Source organism: Polistes fuscatus, unplaced genomic scaffold (genome assembly GCF_010416935.1).
Source record: "Polistes fuscatus isolate 324 unplaced genomic scaffold, CU_Pfus_HIC Scaffold10, whole genome shotgun sequence".
Lineage (NCBI taxonomy): Eukaryota > Metazoa > Arthropoda > Insecta > Hymenoptera > Vespidae > Polistes > Polistes fuscatus.
The window spans coordinates 466238-484322 of NW_025112998.1; the positions used below are offsets into that span (position 1 = coordinate 466238).

Sequence of the window (18085 nt, forward strand, 5' to 3'; positions counted from 1 at the left end):
AATTAAGATACGAATAAAATAGAGTAACAAGTTTTGAAATATATATAATATATATGTATAATATATTAAAACGAAACGGATTATTATTTTGAAAAAAGATAAGATATTCATGATTGGTCAGTATCATCTAACGAAAGACTTGTAAATTTTCTTGACGAAGGTGTCATTAAAGAGAACGCTTTAATGAATATCTCAGCAGGTAATCTGAGAGATTCATTGAAATACCCTTTTTTTTTTCTTCTCTCTTTATCTCTCTCGTTCTTTCATCATGTTTCTTATGGTTCACGCATCCTCCAATCTTCTCTGGAATGATGTAGGGATCTTCTCTCTCTCTCTCTCTCTTATTTGAACCATCAACCAACCCTCATTCCCGGCATTGGTTATATACCTTCTTTATACTCGACGTGACATAAATAACCTGGCAAATTTATAATGATAATTATCATAAAAATTGTCACACAATAAAATATTTGGAGGAATTTACGATCGCGGGGCAAAACTGTTACCAAGATTTTCATTTGTGCCTTCAGCCACGGGAGAATGAGTTGGATGATGGTGGTGTACGTACAATGGTGTTTGCCTTTCAAACTCTTCTACCTTAACTTCATCCCTCCTACCTTATTTCTCCTCGTCTTCTTTTGTACTTTTAACATGGTCGAATCCCTTCGTAGAGAGGGAGATAAACTTTACAACCTATTATTTATATTGCAGGTATAATGTTTTTTTTTAATTTCGTTTTAATATATTTTACAAAAAAAAATACAACATTAATCATTAATTTTCGAATATCGATGTAATATTGTCGTTTATAGGATTTTTTCGTATTATCGTTTTCTCGTTTACATAGATCAAGTTGTTATACATTAAGTTGTTATTTTTAAGTAAAAGAAAGAAAGACGGCTTTTTTGAGAAATTAGAAAATGTATCTTCTCCGTATTGTTGTCCTCGTTCTTTGGTAGACTCTAGTTGTTGTTTTTCCTTATTCTACTCAAAAGGGAAAGAGAGAGAGAGAGAGAGAGAGAGAGAGAGAGAGTGAGAGAGAAGGAGAAAATAGATGTTATCCGATTGCGGTGTTCTATTTTGTAGATACGATCTCACCGCAGGGCGCTCGTTTAAGACGAACAACCGGGAGCCTCTACTTTCGACCTTACTAAGGTAGAACGAGGAGTAGTTTACATTTTTCCACGTAAGAAATGATTACACCTCACGTTCATTTTAAATATATTCCCGATGTGTTAAAAGAATTCAAATTTAATAATATTTTTCCGGTAATATATTTGTCGAGATAAATCGTAAATAATTAATATTAATGTTAAACTAACTAATATATGGCCCCCCATTTTTATTTAAATATATATATATATATATATATATTTATTTTTTTGTAGAATGAAAATATTTATTCGATTAAAATTGTAAATGGAAAAGATTCGTCGTTTGGACAGTGGAAAGAAATTTATAGTTCGTTTGAAAAATTTTCTATCCTAGACGATTAAAACAAAAAGGAGAAGCAACGAGTGTGCTTCTACTAATGCTGTGAACCGTACATCGTACCTTACACAGGGACTAAGACTATCGTGCAAACGCGGAACATCTTGAGATGCGCATACATTACGGACACGCGAACCCTCCCATAGAACTCCTACTGAAAATTACAATTTAAATGACCGCTGTACGTTCCCTCTCGTGTGGTGTCCCTTATCTCCTTGTTTTCATCTAAACATCTCATTTTTATGCGCCATTGAAATTCCACATCCCTTCTATATACATTCACTCTCTTTCTCTCTCTCTCTCTCTCTTTCTCTCACCCTTTTCGTCTTTCTTTCTCACTCGCCGACCTCAGTCACGCGATACACGATATACCGTTGTCACTTTGTCCGATTTTTTTCTCGGCTTCTTCATTTTTCTCTTTTTCCCTCCCCTTTTATTTATTCCCTGTATGACCAAGATCGACTGTATTAAAAAGAAGAAAAAGAAAAAAGGAAAAAACTTTTTATCAAATGTTCTCCCCCTTTATTTTTTTGTTGTTGATATATTTGACATCGACTCGGATAACACAGTTATTTGCGAATCATCATTGTTCATCCATCTACCTAGTTTACTCTTAAATTAATATGTCTCGAACGATAAGTATAACATCGATTGAATTTCATAATATATTCATCGTCGTCTCGAAGATTAAGAAAAATTAGCTAACTTTTTGACTTCATGTGTGTGTGTGTATACGTGTATTTTTTTTTTCTTTCTATTTCTCTATCTCTTCCATTCGTATTTCTTCCGTTCCTTTCTATTTTTCTATTTCTCACATTGCATAGTTGAATCGTGCGCGTAAAAGCGAAACTACACGTTTCCACTGTGAGAGTTGATCAATACCAGCGCGATTAATCCCACCGAGAATGTATCCGTGCGTTCCGGTAATTACTGTTACGAATACAAATACAGGGTTGAATGTATATTATACTGAGTCTCGGTCTCTCTCTCCTAGGAGAGGGCCACGTTGTCCATTACGATAACGCAATGCGACACTGCAATTCGTTTCTCGTTCTAACGAAATTAATATGTTCACGTCAGAATGAGAGATAGGGAAAGTGAAATGGTGAGAAAGAAGTACCTAACTTTAAATTTTCTTATTAGTAATCTACTCATGATTAATCCTTTTCACGATTGATGATACTACTCATTGAATAATATTTTTTCTATTTTTTTTTTTGGAGCAAGGATTTATCATTATTAATCACAATATATATATATTATTTGTTTAAAATAAATGTCTTCTATCATCTTTTAACGTTAAAATCAGCAACGAACGAGACATGCTCGTTGTCGAGGAAACTGGTAGTTAACATGGAAGCCGATGAGAGAGACGAATACCGTTGATCTATAAAGGGAAAAGCGATCTGTCTCCGGTCTGTAAGTGGATAGCACGCGAAGATGATTTTAATTGGGAAACCGTACACGTGACTGTAATTATGTAGAAAGGTTGTTACGTCTCTTCTGTATGCTCGTCTCTCTCTCTCTCTCTCTCTCTCTCTCTCTCTCTCTTTCTCTGTGTATACCACATTTAAACACACATACACACGCAAAGAGACAAACATACATTTACTGTTACACGTTCACGTTGGATTACACGGAACATCTCAGTCGTTTCTGGGATGAGACTGTGGGAGGAGGAAAAGAGACGCAACAAGAGAGAGAGAGAGAGAGAGAGAGAGCTTAGTACAATTTCTTCGAATCAAGCGAAAGCCAATTACAAGTTTAATTCGGAACTTTGCGCGGGCGATAATTAGCCGGTAAATTAAATTTACTTTTGTTTCAAAACAATCACGGGGAAGTTTCGGTTCGTCGGTGTGCCAAGGGGGAGGGTGCCGGGGGTGCCAAGGCACCACCTCGTGTCGTGGGCGAAACGTCGTGGAACGCGCGCGCACACACACACACACACGCGCGCACTCGCCAATCGAAGTGAATTGTATTCAATTAATTATGCCGAACAATGCGAGCTCGTAATGTCCATTACCTTGTTCTTTATCTTTATCATATACTTGCTAAATTGATTCCTAAATTCTTTATCTCGCGTGATTGATTATAATTTATAATATTGTTGTATATTAACCAAAAGTTCTTGCATCGATTGTGTTATAAACTGCATAAATGGATTGTTTTTGTGTGCGTAAAATTTCATTTGAAAATATTCATTTACAAACTTACGAACTTTTGCTTCACCTTAATATTAGCAATTTCATTTCGAAGAAACAAATTTTCATCCCTCTTACATTTAGAAGAGAATAAGACCGATTTAAGGCGAAATAAAGCCACGAGTGTCTACTAGAATAGCTAGTGAAAGGATATATGACTAGTAGTACTAGTAGAAGAAGAGATTAGGAACGCGTTCTGTCAAGACACGCGTTGAACCTTTAACGGGCCCGCTTCGATTTTGCTTCGTCTCCCGCGTGTAGTTCGATCAAGCGTAGATCAATACGTGGAAGAGAAGAAGGGTAATGGCCGTAAATGCTTGTAAGATTATTACTCGAAAGCATCCGCGATCCCGGGCTAAAGGATCGGTTCTTTTGGTTATACGCGAAGCATAAGACCGTGCCCCCGGCAATCTTCCATCTTCTGGTAATTAACCGCTTCCTTAAACCGAGCCGTATCTTCCCCTTATCTTTTGCAACGTATCTACCTACCTTCATCCTGCTTCACCACCACCACCACCTTCACCACCTTCACCACCATCGCCATCTTCACCTTCCTTCTACTTCACCTTTTCTTCTTCTTCTTCTTCTTCTCTTCTCGAGATTCTTTTCTACACCTTTTCGCGACACGCACACTCGATCCTGTTGTCTTACGTTTTCCTATAATTTTCTTGATACCATACGTAACTCGAGACAACACTAACGAAAAATTATGTTCCTAAAAATCCACAGTTTACAACGATCGCAAATGAATACCCGCGTTTTGTCTTACGAATAGATTCTTCAATCAAAATTAAATTCAGATCGATAAAATATTATTTAGAATTTATATCGGTAGTATCGGAAGGATAATCTTGCGGATCGTAATACGGTTGCTTTCCTCAAATTTCGAAGTGCATAACGCGCATTGGGATATTACGGAAGATTAAATACCTATTGTTGCGAGCAATTGTTATTCTATAGGACAGATGCATGCCTACGGGCAACCCACGTACTCAGTTTATTAACAAGCCAGTCTTCCAACCTTCCCTCTCTCTCTCTCTCTCTCTCTCTCTTGCTAACTATATATATATATATATATATATATATATATACACACACATATATATATATATACGATAGAGAAATTCAGTGATAATGCAAGCGTCCAATAATCCGAGAGAACGCACGTACACTCGTATGTAGCGAAGTTGCTCCTGGCCAACAATATTATGCGCATTACACGGCAATTGCCGGTACACGCGGATAGAATTACGCGTGACGAAATTCCAAGCGATAGAAATTGGAGCCCCCTTTTCCAGGTACTACACAACAGTATCAATGATACACCCACCTCTCTATGGTGATGCATACGACGAGGATGGGTGTTCGTACGAGAACGAAATTTCAAACTCTTATCACTGTACGTTACGTTTAATATAAAAATAAATCAACAAACTTCTCTCTCGAAAGATGGTAATGATTACGAATGAAATTTGATTTTTTTGTTTGTTTGTTCGTTGTTGTTGTTACCGTACGAAGGAAAAGATGATTCTGAAACGTACGAGAGAGGTACTAAGAGATTTATAAGCATTAAAAGCTACGCAAATGAGTCTCTTAGTCACCTGGGGATCGAGTTTTCTTCTTCCTGTACGTGTACCAGCTTAGAAACTTCCTTTCGCGGTATGAGAATCCTCCGGAAGAAGAAGGCACGTTTCGAGAAACAAAAAAGGTTTCCCCTAGTCGTCGTCGTCGTCGTCGTCGTCGTCTCTTTTCACGGATCAAAGCCTTCTTTGGGAAATTGTTTATAAGACTTCTTAATGAAAATCAACGCGTTGTTTTTCGTTTTTGGAATTCGGATGTTTCGTTCTTTTATTCTTCTCTCTTCTTACTTCAAATTAATATTATTATTTTATTTTTTTTTTTTCACCACTAGAGAACGTACTAATATAAAACATTCTTTTTCCCTTTTTTTTTCTTTCCTTTTCTTTCTTTCTTTTTCGTTTCACTTAATTACTTACGGCAAGGTTTAAAATGCTACCTCATGCAATGCTACTACCAACATGCAACCTCCTAATTACAAAATATTCATGAGCTAAAAAGAAATTTGGATTGTTACAAGTTTCATCCATTAATCAAAAACTTCGAGTAATTCGTTCAAATCGTAATTATTTTTTTTTCTTTTTAAATAATTATATTCGAAATAATATATCGCAATAAGAGAACGATGACACGGAACATGTCGTTTTATATTACCGACGTTCGTACTTGTTGAAAGAGAAAAATAACGAAAAGAGAGAGAGAGAGAGAGAAAGAATCAAAAAAGAAAGAGAGAGGAAACGAGAATCATGGGGAGGACGGGAGGGACTGGAACTTTTGAAATCTTAAGCTGTAAGTAATTGCGTCATAACTCTCGACGAGTTAACGACTGCAACTAAGTGCTTGCGAGTCGATATTATTTCCACGAGTTCGCAAGTGTTAGTTCGAAGTTAATTTACCTATATAATTTAGGTATTCAAAATGATTGCGATATGACGTCTTAAGAATTGGGTGGATTGGGAGGGGAAAGGGTAAGGGGGATGGGGGATGGTTGAATGGTTGGATGGTCACGTTTGGAGGGAACGTATTCCGTACAGACGTGGATGAGTGCGCCGAAATGACGTCACAGGACACGTCGCTCAAAGCTGGTAGAATGGCCGGAAGTCGTGAAATGGGATTACCTGTTCTGTACTTATATGCAACACCGAGGGGTCTGAGGCCGAGGTGATAATTGAATAGATAGACACGCTTCTTCTTTTCTACTTTACTGTATTCTTATTCTTATTCTTATTCTTATTCTACTCGTCGATTTTTCTTTAGTTCAACAAACGCTTTGATATATTTCTGTGTCCACCGTTTCTCACTGGAACTTTACTTTTTTGTCTCCTCTTATCAAAGCAACCAAGTCAAGTTTTAATTATCTGATCGTTTCCGTTTAACTACGGATTGTATCAAAGTCGAGAGATAATTTACCAAGATTCTTCACTATATATATATATAATATATAATAATTGTTTCACGTGGATTTTTTTAAGATTGTTATCAGTAAACATACAAAGAGTATGTTAACTTTTTTAAAATACCTCGTCTCTTAGAATTATTACGATAATCATTTGCATACCTGACAACGCGTGAGATTAATAATTCTGTTAGCTTCCAACAATCAATTTGAAAATGCAACTTGATCTAATTAAAAGAAATACCAAGACTGTAACAATCGAGCTTAGGAACAATAAAGTATATTCGGATTATATAGATGAACAGTAGTAACCTACGTGAACACCACCACTACCAACAACAACAACAACAACAACAACAACAACATTAATCGAGACTCGAGAAAGAATTTGGCGTTAAGGGCTAACCCCCGGTATTATAGGCCTCCGTAGTATACACTCGGAGGGACCAGGTCGCGGTATTTAATTGAACCTCCAATTATTTTTAATTTAACGTGATTTTACTCCCAATTATTTTCTAGACGAGCAGGGTCATTAATGTCCTTACCGACGGCCGGGCACCGAGCCCGTTTGTTCCTACCAACTTTGCGATAGCTTTCCTTTCCGCGTGTCGAGCACTAACGAGGATGGTTTAACACGCGTCTCCAACCCTTGTGCGCGTGAGCGTACGAGAAGGTGATAGAGAGAGAGAGAGAGAGAGAGAGAGAGAAATGAACGTTCGTGTGCGTAGGTGGCCGTACATATGTAGCCACCATCGCAACTCGCATACATATGTATGGGAGTACATGTGGTATTTCTTGCGACGGTGGGAGCCTCCTTTTGATCTCTTTTTAGCCCTCGAGTGCAATCGAGGCCCTCATTCCCGCAAGGCTTTAAGCACCACCGGAGGCTGAAGAGGCAAAGGGAGGACCGTTCGAGGGGGAGAAGGGTACGCGAAGGGACACACAACGTTTTGCATGTGTTTCGACTAATTAACATACGTGAAAATCCTCTTAATTGGGTGATTAAACGCCTGCGGAGACACTTTAATGGGGAACAGTCTCTGCTTCTCTCTCTCTCTCTCTCTCTTTCTTTATTTCTTTCTTTTTTGTTCTTTTTCTTTCTTTCTTTCTTTCTTTCTTTCTATCTTTCTTCCCGTCTTCCCTTTCTATGTTTTCTTTTTTCTCCCTTCTACGTCAAGGAATTCTTATTTTTGATTCTTATCTTAGCGTTATTTCTAACGTGGAATATATACCTGCTTTTTCTCGGTTTGCCGGAAGAACGATAATGATTCTTTTTTTGTCTGGCAACGTTCGATGGCTTTAGACAAACGGGAGATCGTGATCTTTTATTTGACATTTGTTACAAAAAATAATTGACTTTCTTTATTTTTAAATAGGATCATTCGATCTAACGTTAAAACGTAAAACCAATTGATCGAATGATCGATTATACAATTTGTTTTTTAACAAGATTTTGTATAAGTTATAATTATATTTGATGATACCTATAACAATTCTTATTACATAAGTGCAAGAAGTTCCGATAAAAATAGGCATGCGTTAAAAGCATCGATAAGTTTAGTGTTAAAATGTAACCATTTGGTTGTGTGATTGGTTTCTGTTTTCTTTTTATAAAGTTTTACCGATTATCTCGTTTACATTTGTGTACGTAAATAAGTTTGAAGATTTTCCGAGATCTAAGCGAGCTTTCCTATGGGGGTTTCGTTCTAATTTCAATCTCTCGTCTGGTGAAAGAGAAAGAATGAGAACTCGCACGTCGCTCAGGGCCACTTTGGTGGATGCAATTAAATTGACATCTCGTATATCAAGGAGAAGTATGGGTACGATTTGCCTCAGCAACGAGTTGGTTCATCCCTCCCTTCCCTTCCCACCTGTCTTATCTTTCTTCATCTTCTTATTTTTCATCGACCTTAAATTGTTACATCAATTTTCGTTAAATCTATCCTTACATTTTCGGCTATTTCCTTTATATCGTTTTGATTATTACAAAAAATAATAAAAGAAGAAACGATATGGATTTAATAATTGAATAAGTTTTTAATTTTATTTTTATTTACGTTATTTTCCATTTATATTTGGAAAGAGAAAGAGAAGGAGAAAGAGAAAGAGAAAGAGAAAGAGAAACGCCGAAATTAGTTTAAAAATCGATAAAAGTAATTATATAAAAATTATATTGTTATATGCGAATGATTTAAAAAAATAAAAGATAAAAAAAAAAAGAAAGGAAAGAAAAAATATATGTATTTTTTAATTCTCTCGTATAAAACGTTGTAACACATTTATTTCAAACTATTTAATTATTTTCTTTTTCTCTTGTTTTGTTACGAAAATAAAAAATATAGGTACGTATTATCCACCGTCGCGGATATTCTCATTAAAGATAAATCTCGCTTTTATGTAAATGCAGTATTTTTTAAAAAAATACTCTGTTTAATGTTTATTTTACATAATATAAGCTTACAATTATTATCACCTTTTTATTTTGTGTGTTAAAAACGAGTTAGTCTTTGGTACAATAAATCTTTCTCTCTCTCTCTCTCTCTCTCTCTCTCTCTCTCTCCGTCTCATTCTCTGATTTTCTTTTCATTTTCTTTTTTTTTTTTTCTCTTCTTCTCGAGAAGCTCGATTTAAGAGCTCGGCTGCATACCACGGCAACTCCGAATCTCAAAGAATCGAACCCAATTAGCGAAAATAGACGAGGAACGTGTGGTGCCGCTTTCGTTGTTTTAAAACGCGCCAAATACGAAAGCTATGTGCGTCGACTCGGTTAAACTTCTAACCGCGTTTCAAGTAACTACCCAATATACTAGACTCAAATTCCTCAAAAGAAATATCCTACTTTGATTTCAATCTAATTCGTCTAAATCGGTTACCTCCTTCTCCCTTTTTTTTCCTACGAATTTTTTATCTCCATCGGATCACCGTAAATCTGTATTCACCCTTCTTTCTTTTTGCCAATTTTTTTGACTGGATAATAATAAGAGAAAACAAAAAAAAATATAATTATATTTCAAACAAACGCGTGTAACAAATCATTCTTCCTAAATAATTATTTGGTAGGATAATTCATTTATTTTACCTCGTTTCTTTTGGAAATTTAATACATATACACATATAAATATATATCGAAATAATTTAAACGAAAAATACAATGAAAGATATATAACAAAAATAAAATATATATATATATATATATATGAAATTTTTCTTTGAAGTTGGATCGTTGCAAGAACAGAGCTAAATGTATGCCGGCCGAGCGTGATTTTAATATTATTATGATATCGCCCGGTAAAATATCACGTCGCAAAATCGTTAACTCCCGACGCGAACGCGTCTCTTTATTCATAATGACACTGCTCAACGTATTCGCGAAAAACAAAGACAAAAAGAAAGAGTGTGAGTGAGAGAGAGAGAGAGAGAGAGAGAATGATAGAGAGAGAGAGAGTGGGTGGGTGGGCAGGCAGGCAGATGGGTAGGTGGTTCAAGGGAGAAGGGGGACAGGGGCCGTGAGGGGGAGAGAAGAGAATATATCGTGTTACCAATTATATCATGATGAAACAAGAGAATTACAAGAACCGAATTAATTCCGGCGATGGCGAGTACAAATAAAACGGAAGCTCTTTGACGGAAACACGTTGGGAGTTTCGTGGTTGTGAAATATATTCAAGGATTGAATTTTCTTTTAACGCTTAAATGGAAAAAACTTTTCTGTAAGGGATACGTATGTCCCTCTCTCTCTATCTCTCTCTCTCTCTCTCTCTCTCTCTTTTTCTCTCTATTAGGATATATATTTTTTAACGAGAATGCAACTATCGATTTAAATTTACGTTAATAATATACGTAACAGTAATACAGTTGAATAATACAGTATCCTATGATCTAGTATTATCATATTATTATCGGACATGCAATAACTATCGAAACAATTTGATTTTAATATGAACATTAGGTGTACAATTTTCTTTCGGTATAATGTATCATTAAAACGAATAATCGAGTATAAATAATATTATACATTCTTTGTAAGATATTATTATATATCTTTCTTATTGCTTCAGTATAAGGAAACGTGTAGTACTGACAAGTTGAAATGACAAAAAAAAAAACAGGGAAAAGTTTAAAAATATAAATGAAAATACATTGGTACGAACAACCGTGTCACTCGATTAATTGGTATATCAGAATAATTAGCTGTAATAATATTTACTCGTAATTATACACTTTTTCTTTAACAAACATAAATCATTATAAATACGTAAAGATACATACATTTTTTTTCGCGTATCATTCTTATCGTCACTATCGTTACTATCGCGATTTTTTCTTCCCTCCCACTCCCTCCCTCTCCCTCTCTCTCTCTCTTTCTTTCTCTTACCCTCTTTGCTTTCCGTACATTGTAAAAATCTCTTTCTCGTAGGATGCTCAGACCACTCGTAGCCGTATATTCGAGCACTTGTTAAATCGGCCTTCGTCCTTTGGAGAAGGATCGTATCGTGTCCGTGGGCTTGCCCGAGGTCCTGTCGGTAGTAACTGGACGCCATTATAAAACCTCCTGAGGGAAACCAGCTAAGGGTACCACCCTCTCCATCTTTCTCTCCCACTCTCTCTCCCTCTCTCTCTCTCTCTCTCTCTCTCTCTATCTATCTATCTATCTATCTCTATCTCTTTCTTTCTCTATCTTTATTTTTCTTTCTTCCTTCGTCCATCCTGGTCGTTACTGCCAGGATACGGATTTTCTTCGCTGACCGACGATATTTCTTTGCTTGCTTGCTGCGATTCGATTCTCATTTTGCTTGACCTACCAAATTCTTCTTCTTCTTCTTCTCCTTCTTCTTCTTCTTCTTCTTTATCCTCATTTTCTTTCTACCTATCTTTCTCCTTCTGCTACGACATGTTAGATATTTTTGGATCATCTTCATTCCTTCCGACGATGTTCCTCTCTTCTCTTCTCTTCTCTTCTCTTCTCTTTTCTTTTCTTTTCTATTTTTTTTCTTTTCCCTTCCCTCTTCGTCTCTCAAACCCTCTCTTCTTCTTTTCTTTATTTTCTTGTTTTCTCGGAAACACTTTCAAACATGTCGAAGTTAGTAATAGTATTTCTCCTATTTATTGCAAATATATAATATAATATATATTATATAATCATCTCTCGAATAACTCTCGCAATGATAAATTATTTAAATATTATAATCGACAATGTTTTTTTCTCTTTTTTCTTATAATAAAATATTAATAACAAGATAGATAGAAAGTAAGATAAAATATTTATCCTAATGACATAAGGATATAACATACCGTGTAATACCTATTTACGTTCCACTTGTTGTAATACTTATAATATTTCCGATGAAGAGAACTACAAATTTCGACTTTCGAATGAACAAATGAACGCGAGGAATCATTGTGAGTGAACGATAGAGAAAGCTATGAAGCGTGAAAGAGAAAGAGAGGAATACACACACACACATATAAACAGAGAAAGAGAGAGAGAGAGAGAGAGAGAGATAGATAGAATACGAACTGCGATTCCGCCCAATTTATAGCAGACCGGATTAAGCCGTAATCCCCTCGTACTGCGTGCGGTGCCGCGTAATAATGATCCGAGGCGAAAATATAACAAATATAGCGGACAGGGTGAAAATGTCGAAATTAGAGAGAACTCGTGCAGTAAAGAGAGAGAAAGAGATATACACGCGAAGTAAAATAGAGAGAGATAGAGAGAATCGATCGTCAGCAGCCGGCCACTAGCGAAATCGAACGGATTTCGGCTTTCCACCCTTTCCCAACCCCCAACCCCCAACCCCCAAACCCTCTAACCACCCCCACCAACCTTTCCTCTATTTCTCTCCATCTCTCTTTCTCATTCAACTCATCTGTATCGTCGAAACGTCGACGGGGAGTGACGTCTGTAATTGCGAGATCTATCCTACATGGGAGAGAGAGATGGGTGAAGAGGGGGGTAGAGGGGGAGGGAAAGAGGAGGAAAGGGTATACTCTCTTTCGTAGAATGCTAGCTCGTTTTAATAGGACCGGATGGGATTCTCCGGCGACATCGTTACTTTGCCGCGTAGGCGTCGCGAGAGATAACGAGATCAAAGGGGTTAGGGTTAGGGTTAGGGTTTGGTTCGAGGACTATACTCTGATACTCCCAGCCCACCCCCTCGCCCTTAACTTTCTCTTTTTTTTCTCTCTCTTCTTACTTTATTATCTCTACCCATACCGTCATAGATTCATATCTACAATTTGTTATTATTTGTTATTTTATCTTGATTTATTTATATGAATAATCATTTATTTTTCTTTCTTCGTGTTTTATGGTAGAATACTATTAATTAAAAAATAATTGATTCGCGGATAATATCAATTTTATCGATACGATTGTGTATGATAAAACACGATCTTTGTTTATTACCGTGTTAAATGGTTCACAGGATATAATCGAAGTGACGTTTAGTTTAATTAGAAAATTCGTATTTAGTCTTCTTTTTGACAATAATTAAGTTTGGTATACGTACTGAAAAAAAAAAAGTGAAATTGACGTAAGAAAATACGGGGAATAAGAAGGAGGAGGAGGTGGAGGAGGAGGAGAAGGAGGGTAAATAGGGTAAAAAAAATAAGAAGAAATATAAGAGGTAGTCTGAAGTAAAAGAAAGAATGAGAGAATGATGAAGGAGAAGTAAAGGAGTGGGGAGGTAGAGTGGGGTGGGGGAGTTTAGGAGAGATGAAGGAGGAAAAGAATGGGAGAAACGGAGAGGGGCAAAAGCGTGGGTAAGGCACTAATGAGCAAATAAGGTGAAAAAAGGTGAAAATTCATTAGCAGTCAGCTAGCAATGGACAACGAGAGAAAGAGAGAGAGAGAGGGAGAAAAAGAGAATGGTTACCGAGAATCGGCGTAACTCTTTTTCTGGTAAAAGGATTCTGGCTCGACAAAGGGTTTTAAAAATAAATACATAATTAAACGTCACGATAACGAACTTCTTTATACCCGGACAACGGTCTGTGTTCTCTTTTTCTCTCTCTCTCTCTCTCTCTCTCTCTCTCTCTCTTTCTTCGCTTTTCAAAGTCGCGCGTATAGCATGCGTATATGAGAGAGGGGATTCAGGAAAAAGAGGGACAAAGGGGGATAAAGAACAGCAACTGGAAGAGCTCGTATTTTCTCCTCCGTCAGGAAAATCCGATGGCTCTTGGTTTCTGACGTTGAGAAACGATCGCGAAGCCCCTTTCGATTTCTTCTTTTCTCTTTCCCTTTCTTACTCTTAAATCGGCCGTTTAATTCCGATATGATGTAATCGAGTAGCAAACGATTCAAATAGGAGGGAGGAGGAGGGATTTAACTCTTCGATTTTTCTTTTCTTTTCTTTTCTTTTTTTTTTTTTGGATTTAGGAGTGGAAAGATAAAGTTTTTTTCTTTTTTCTTTTATTATCGAGGATAGTAGGTAATATCGGGATATGCAATTATTCTTTCCTCTTCCTGATTTGTCATTTCAAATGAACGTATTTAATGTGTGACAAATGATTTTATTATAACGTTATACGTTTGATAAGATCACGATTATAATTTGTTGCTCGTATCTCTTATGTAAATTAGTTTTTCTCTTTATTAATATTATTGCGAAAGGAATCTATATAAAATACTTTTTGTATAACCTATTCTATTGGTCTTAAATCGAGCATCATTATTCTCGGTATTCACGACACAAATTCTAATATAATATAATCAAACGATATATAATAGGAAATAAATAAAAATATCTATCGTTAGATAGGATTTTTTGGGAATTCTTTTTTTTTCTTTTTTTTTTTTTAATTGAAAATAATATTATCGAGGTATTACACAATTAACGATTTATCTTGATATTTATTTGTGATTTTTTGTTTGTTGTTTTTCAGTTAATCATACCCATTCCTTAATACAACCATATTTCACTTTCTTCATTAGTTTCTGATTTTCCATCTCTTTCGTTCGTTCGTTCGTTCGTTCGTTCCCCTCTTTCTATCGAGAAAGCATAATTACTCGTTAAGATACGGTGTAGCAAGCGAACAAGCAAGAAAACTCTTTCACGTAAGCCACGTTCAAAGCTCGAAGACATTATAAACGCTTAGGAACAACAGCCTTCTAATGACCTATGTTACTAAAAGACTGATAAAACGAATGAGTATCGTTTTCTTGCATAAGTACAATTTATTAACGATCGCGCAATAGTTCGTTTTATCTGTCTTTTCTACTACTACTACTACTACTAATAATAATAATAATAATAATAATAATAATAATAATAATAATATATCTCACGATCTTTTCTCTTCATTGGAAGAAAAGCATATTTATGTTTCTCGTCGAATGACTAATGGGCACGTTTATGCGTTGAATAAATTCTAATTAATAGATACATCAGACTATTATTTTGAATACGTTTTCAAATAACTCGCGTTTATATAAATATCTATTATAATTAAAGAAATTTTCCACTCATATAAGTATATTTTACAATAATCTCGATTTTCTACACTTATATGAAAGATCTTTTCTTAATCTTTTGATTTATGGTGGGGGACAGTATCCGAACGAAAAAAAAAATGAAAAGAAATAAATAAACGTTTGCCTATGGGGACCAAAGACAAGGATTGAATTCTACTCGATTACACCCTTTTCCACGATTGTAAGGGCTTTCAACTTGAATATTCCCCGGACCATGGGATTTACGAAGGTATAGTGGGCACGTGCGCGCGAACACCCACCACCACCACCACCAGCACTCTCACTACTACTACCACCACCACTACCACCTGCTTCTTTAAAATCTTTCGTTGAATCTCTCTCTCTCTCTCTGTCTCTCTCTTTCTTCCTGAAATTGCCGAAGCAATTTTCTCATTAATATTCGCCACAGAGTATCGCTTGTTAAATCGTTTTATTACTCTCTCGTCTCGTCAAAAGGGTGAATATAATGGCACCAAAACGAACTTTGAATGACTATAATTGTTATTGTTGTTGTTCCTTCTTTCTTCTTCTTATCTAAAAGAAGAATTTTCTTTATACACGTTGACTATGACAATTAATCAATTATTCACGATTATCAAAATATAATAAATATATTTTCTGGACAATCGCGTCCGGAAAGAGGGTATATTATAATAATATATTTCTAAAAGAGTCGACTATTATAATCGTGAACAAAATAATATGAGATCAATATTTTTCTGGCAAAAGGTACGATCATTTTTTTATTTTTTCGTTTTTTTTTTGTCCTTTTTTCTTTCTTTTCTTTTCAGAACAGAATAGTACCGTCTATTCTTTAGTATGAGAAAAAGGAGATTTTCATAAGTGTACGAAGCTAACGTTAGGACGTGGAGAGCAAGTAGAGTAACGTAAATGCTGGCTCGCTCGACAAAATTTTTCTCCGAACGGGTAGCTCGGGCATCCCCTCGAGTACTTCTTTCTATATGGTTTCCACGTTTGGTCTTTCAAGTCTCTCCTTCTCTCTCTCTCTCTCTCTCTCTCTCTCTCTTTCGTTCTTTCTCTATGTGCAATACAATGGAACGCTCTCGTCGCCATTATATGTTACGTTACGTCACATTATGCACCTAACCTCCGCTGCGGAACATTACGATCTTTTCTGTTATGCTCGGTGCTTGGTTAATGTTCCGTGGCCAGGACTCTAACCGGGGGTCTGTCTTCTCTCGAAACAAAGACTGTTTGCATGTACCTGAAGAGAGAAAGAGAGAGAGAGAGAGAGAGAAAAATGATGACGATGGTAGTAGTAGTAGTGGTAGTAGTAGTAGTAGTAGTAGTCAACTCACAATTTACATACATATCATTATTTTCTTCTTCATACTTAAACGCGAATGATAATACGGTGTGGTCTAAAATTACAGACAATTTTATTTTTTATTCAAATCTAATATAAGAATAAGATGATCTTTAAAGTAATCTCCAGGTATTGTATCTTAAATACTAATGAAATAATAATAGATATTTTATTTCATTTCTTTCCCCCTCCCCTATTCTCTTCTATCATTTCTTTCTCTTCTCCCCTTGTTTTTTTTCTCTTCTTCTTTATATCTTCTGACCACGATCTCCTTTAAACTCGTAACTCTGTAACCACTTAAGTATAAATATACGTAATATTATTCGCCGTATATATATGATACAACTCGCATCATTTTTTGGAAAGCAGCCCCCGCCCCCGCCCCCGCCGATGTGAGTGTGGAATAGGGGTGCTACCATGGCGAATGCTCGAGATCGTTTTCTGTTATTTCCATATTTCAAATTTCAATCTTGAAATTCCCGGCTGGCGCATTGGCTCGCGCACGCGTACGTTCTATCCCTCCTCTATACGAATATGAAAAATACGTTCGTGTAGGATAGTAAGGAAGGAATAAGGAGTGAGATAGATAGATCGAAGGAAAAAGAGGAATAGGAAAGAGAGAAGGGGGTAGGGAGGAAGGAAGGAAGGGAGAGAGAAAGATGGTTGGCAATCCATATATGCAGATCCGAGATTCGCACGCCGCTGGCTTCGATTCCCGGCTCGAAGTTATTATCACATATATTAGACAACTGACCCGTACACCCTTCTTCTTCTTTTTCTTCTTCTTCTTCTTTCGTTTCACACCCCCCTAACCCCTAGCCTCCCCTCCTTCGTTTCTCCCTTACCTCGAGTTTCTTTCTCTGTCTCTCTCGTTTCACTCTCTTTCTATTCGCCAGACCAGGCTGTTCTCTCTTTCTCTCTCTCTCTCTCTCTTATTTTCTTTCTTTCTTTTTTTCTTTCCTTCCTTCCTTCCTTCCTTCCTTCTTTCTTTCTTTCCTTCACCACGGTGTACCAGATACAATATCGCACCGACTCAGCCACGCGGTTATGGTAAGAACCCTTTATTGTTTTATATTGTTTCCAGGCATCCTTTATTATACGACTGGCTACGGCGCACTCCGACCTAGCCCTTCCTCCTGATGGGAAAAGGTAGCGTGCCTTGGCGAAAGGGGGAATCGAAATAAAATTGCGATGGACGTGTATGAGGTAGGATTAGGTAGGTGTTCGGTTAGATATGTGTGTTTCCTCGCGGTCTGTCGGTTGGTTTGTTGGTTGGTTGGTTGGATGGTTGTTTCACCGATAACTCTTGGAAAACATTTCGTCGTAATCTCTTTTTTCTTTTGTTCTTTTTAATTTTCCCGAATTAATGAGATTATTTTATATTCTTAATAACGTTGATTTCAATTGAGATTTTATAAAGCAGTGTAAATCCATCGCATGGAATATTCAATCGAATCAATGTCAATCGACACACCGATTATCAATCTGAAACGTTATTTATATGTGAACAAATTATTATATATAACAGTTATATAACAACAACAATATAATACATTCTTTCATTGAAAACGGTCCAGTTGTGTATGGTGTTCAGAGTATTATTTCAACACACAAAT

The 18085-nt window shown here is 36.3% G+C and overlaps 1 long non-coding RNA gene across 1 annotated transcript in view; it reads left to right on the forward strand.

The window, feature by feature from the left end:
* LOC122525901 overlaps positions 1–17679 on the forward strand; it is an 86283-nt gene extending 68604 nt beyond the window's left edge. Inside the window, exon 3 of the long non-coding RNA XR_006305910.1 lies at positions 17554–17679. This is a non-coding gene — a long non-coding RNA (uncharacterized LOC122525901). The remainder of the gene's footprint in view (positions 1–17553) is intronic.
* Positions 17680–18085: the final 406 nt, after the last annotated feature.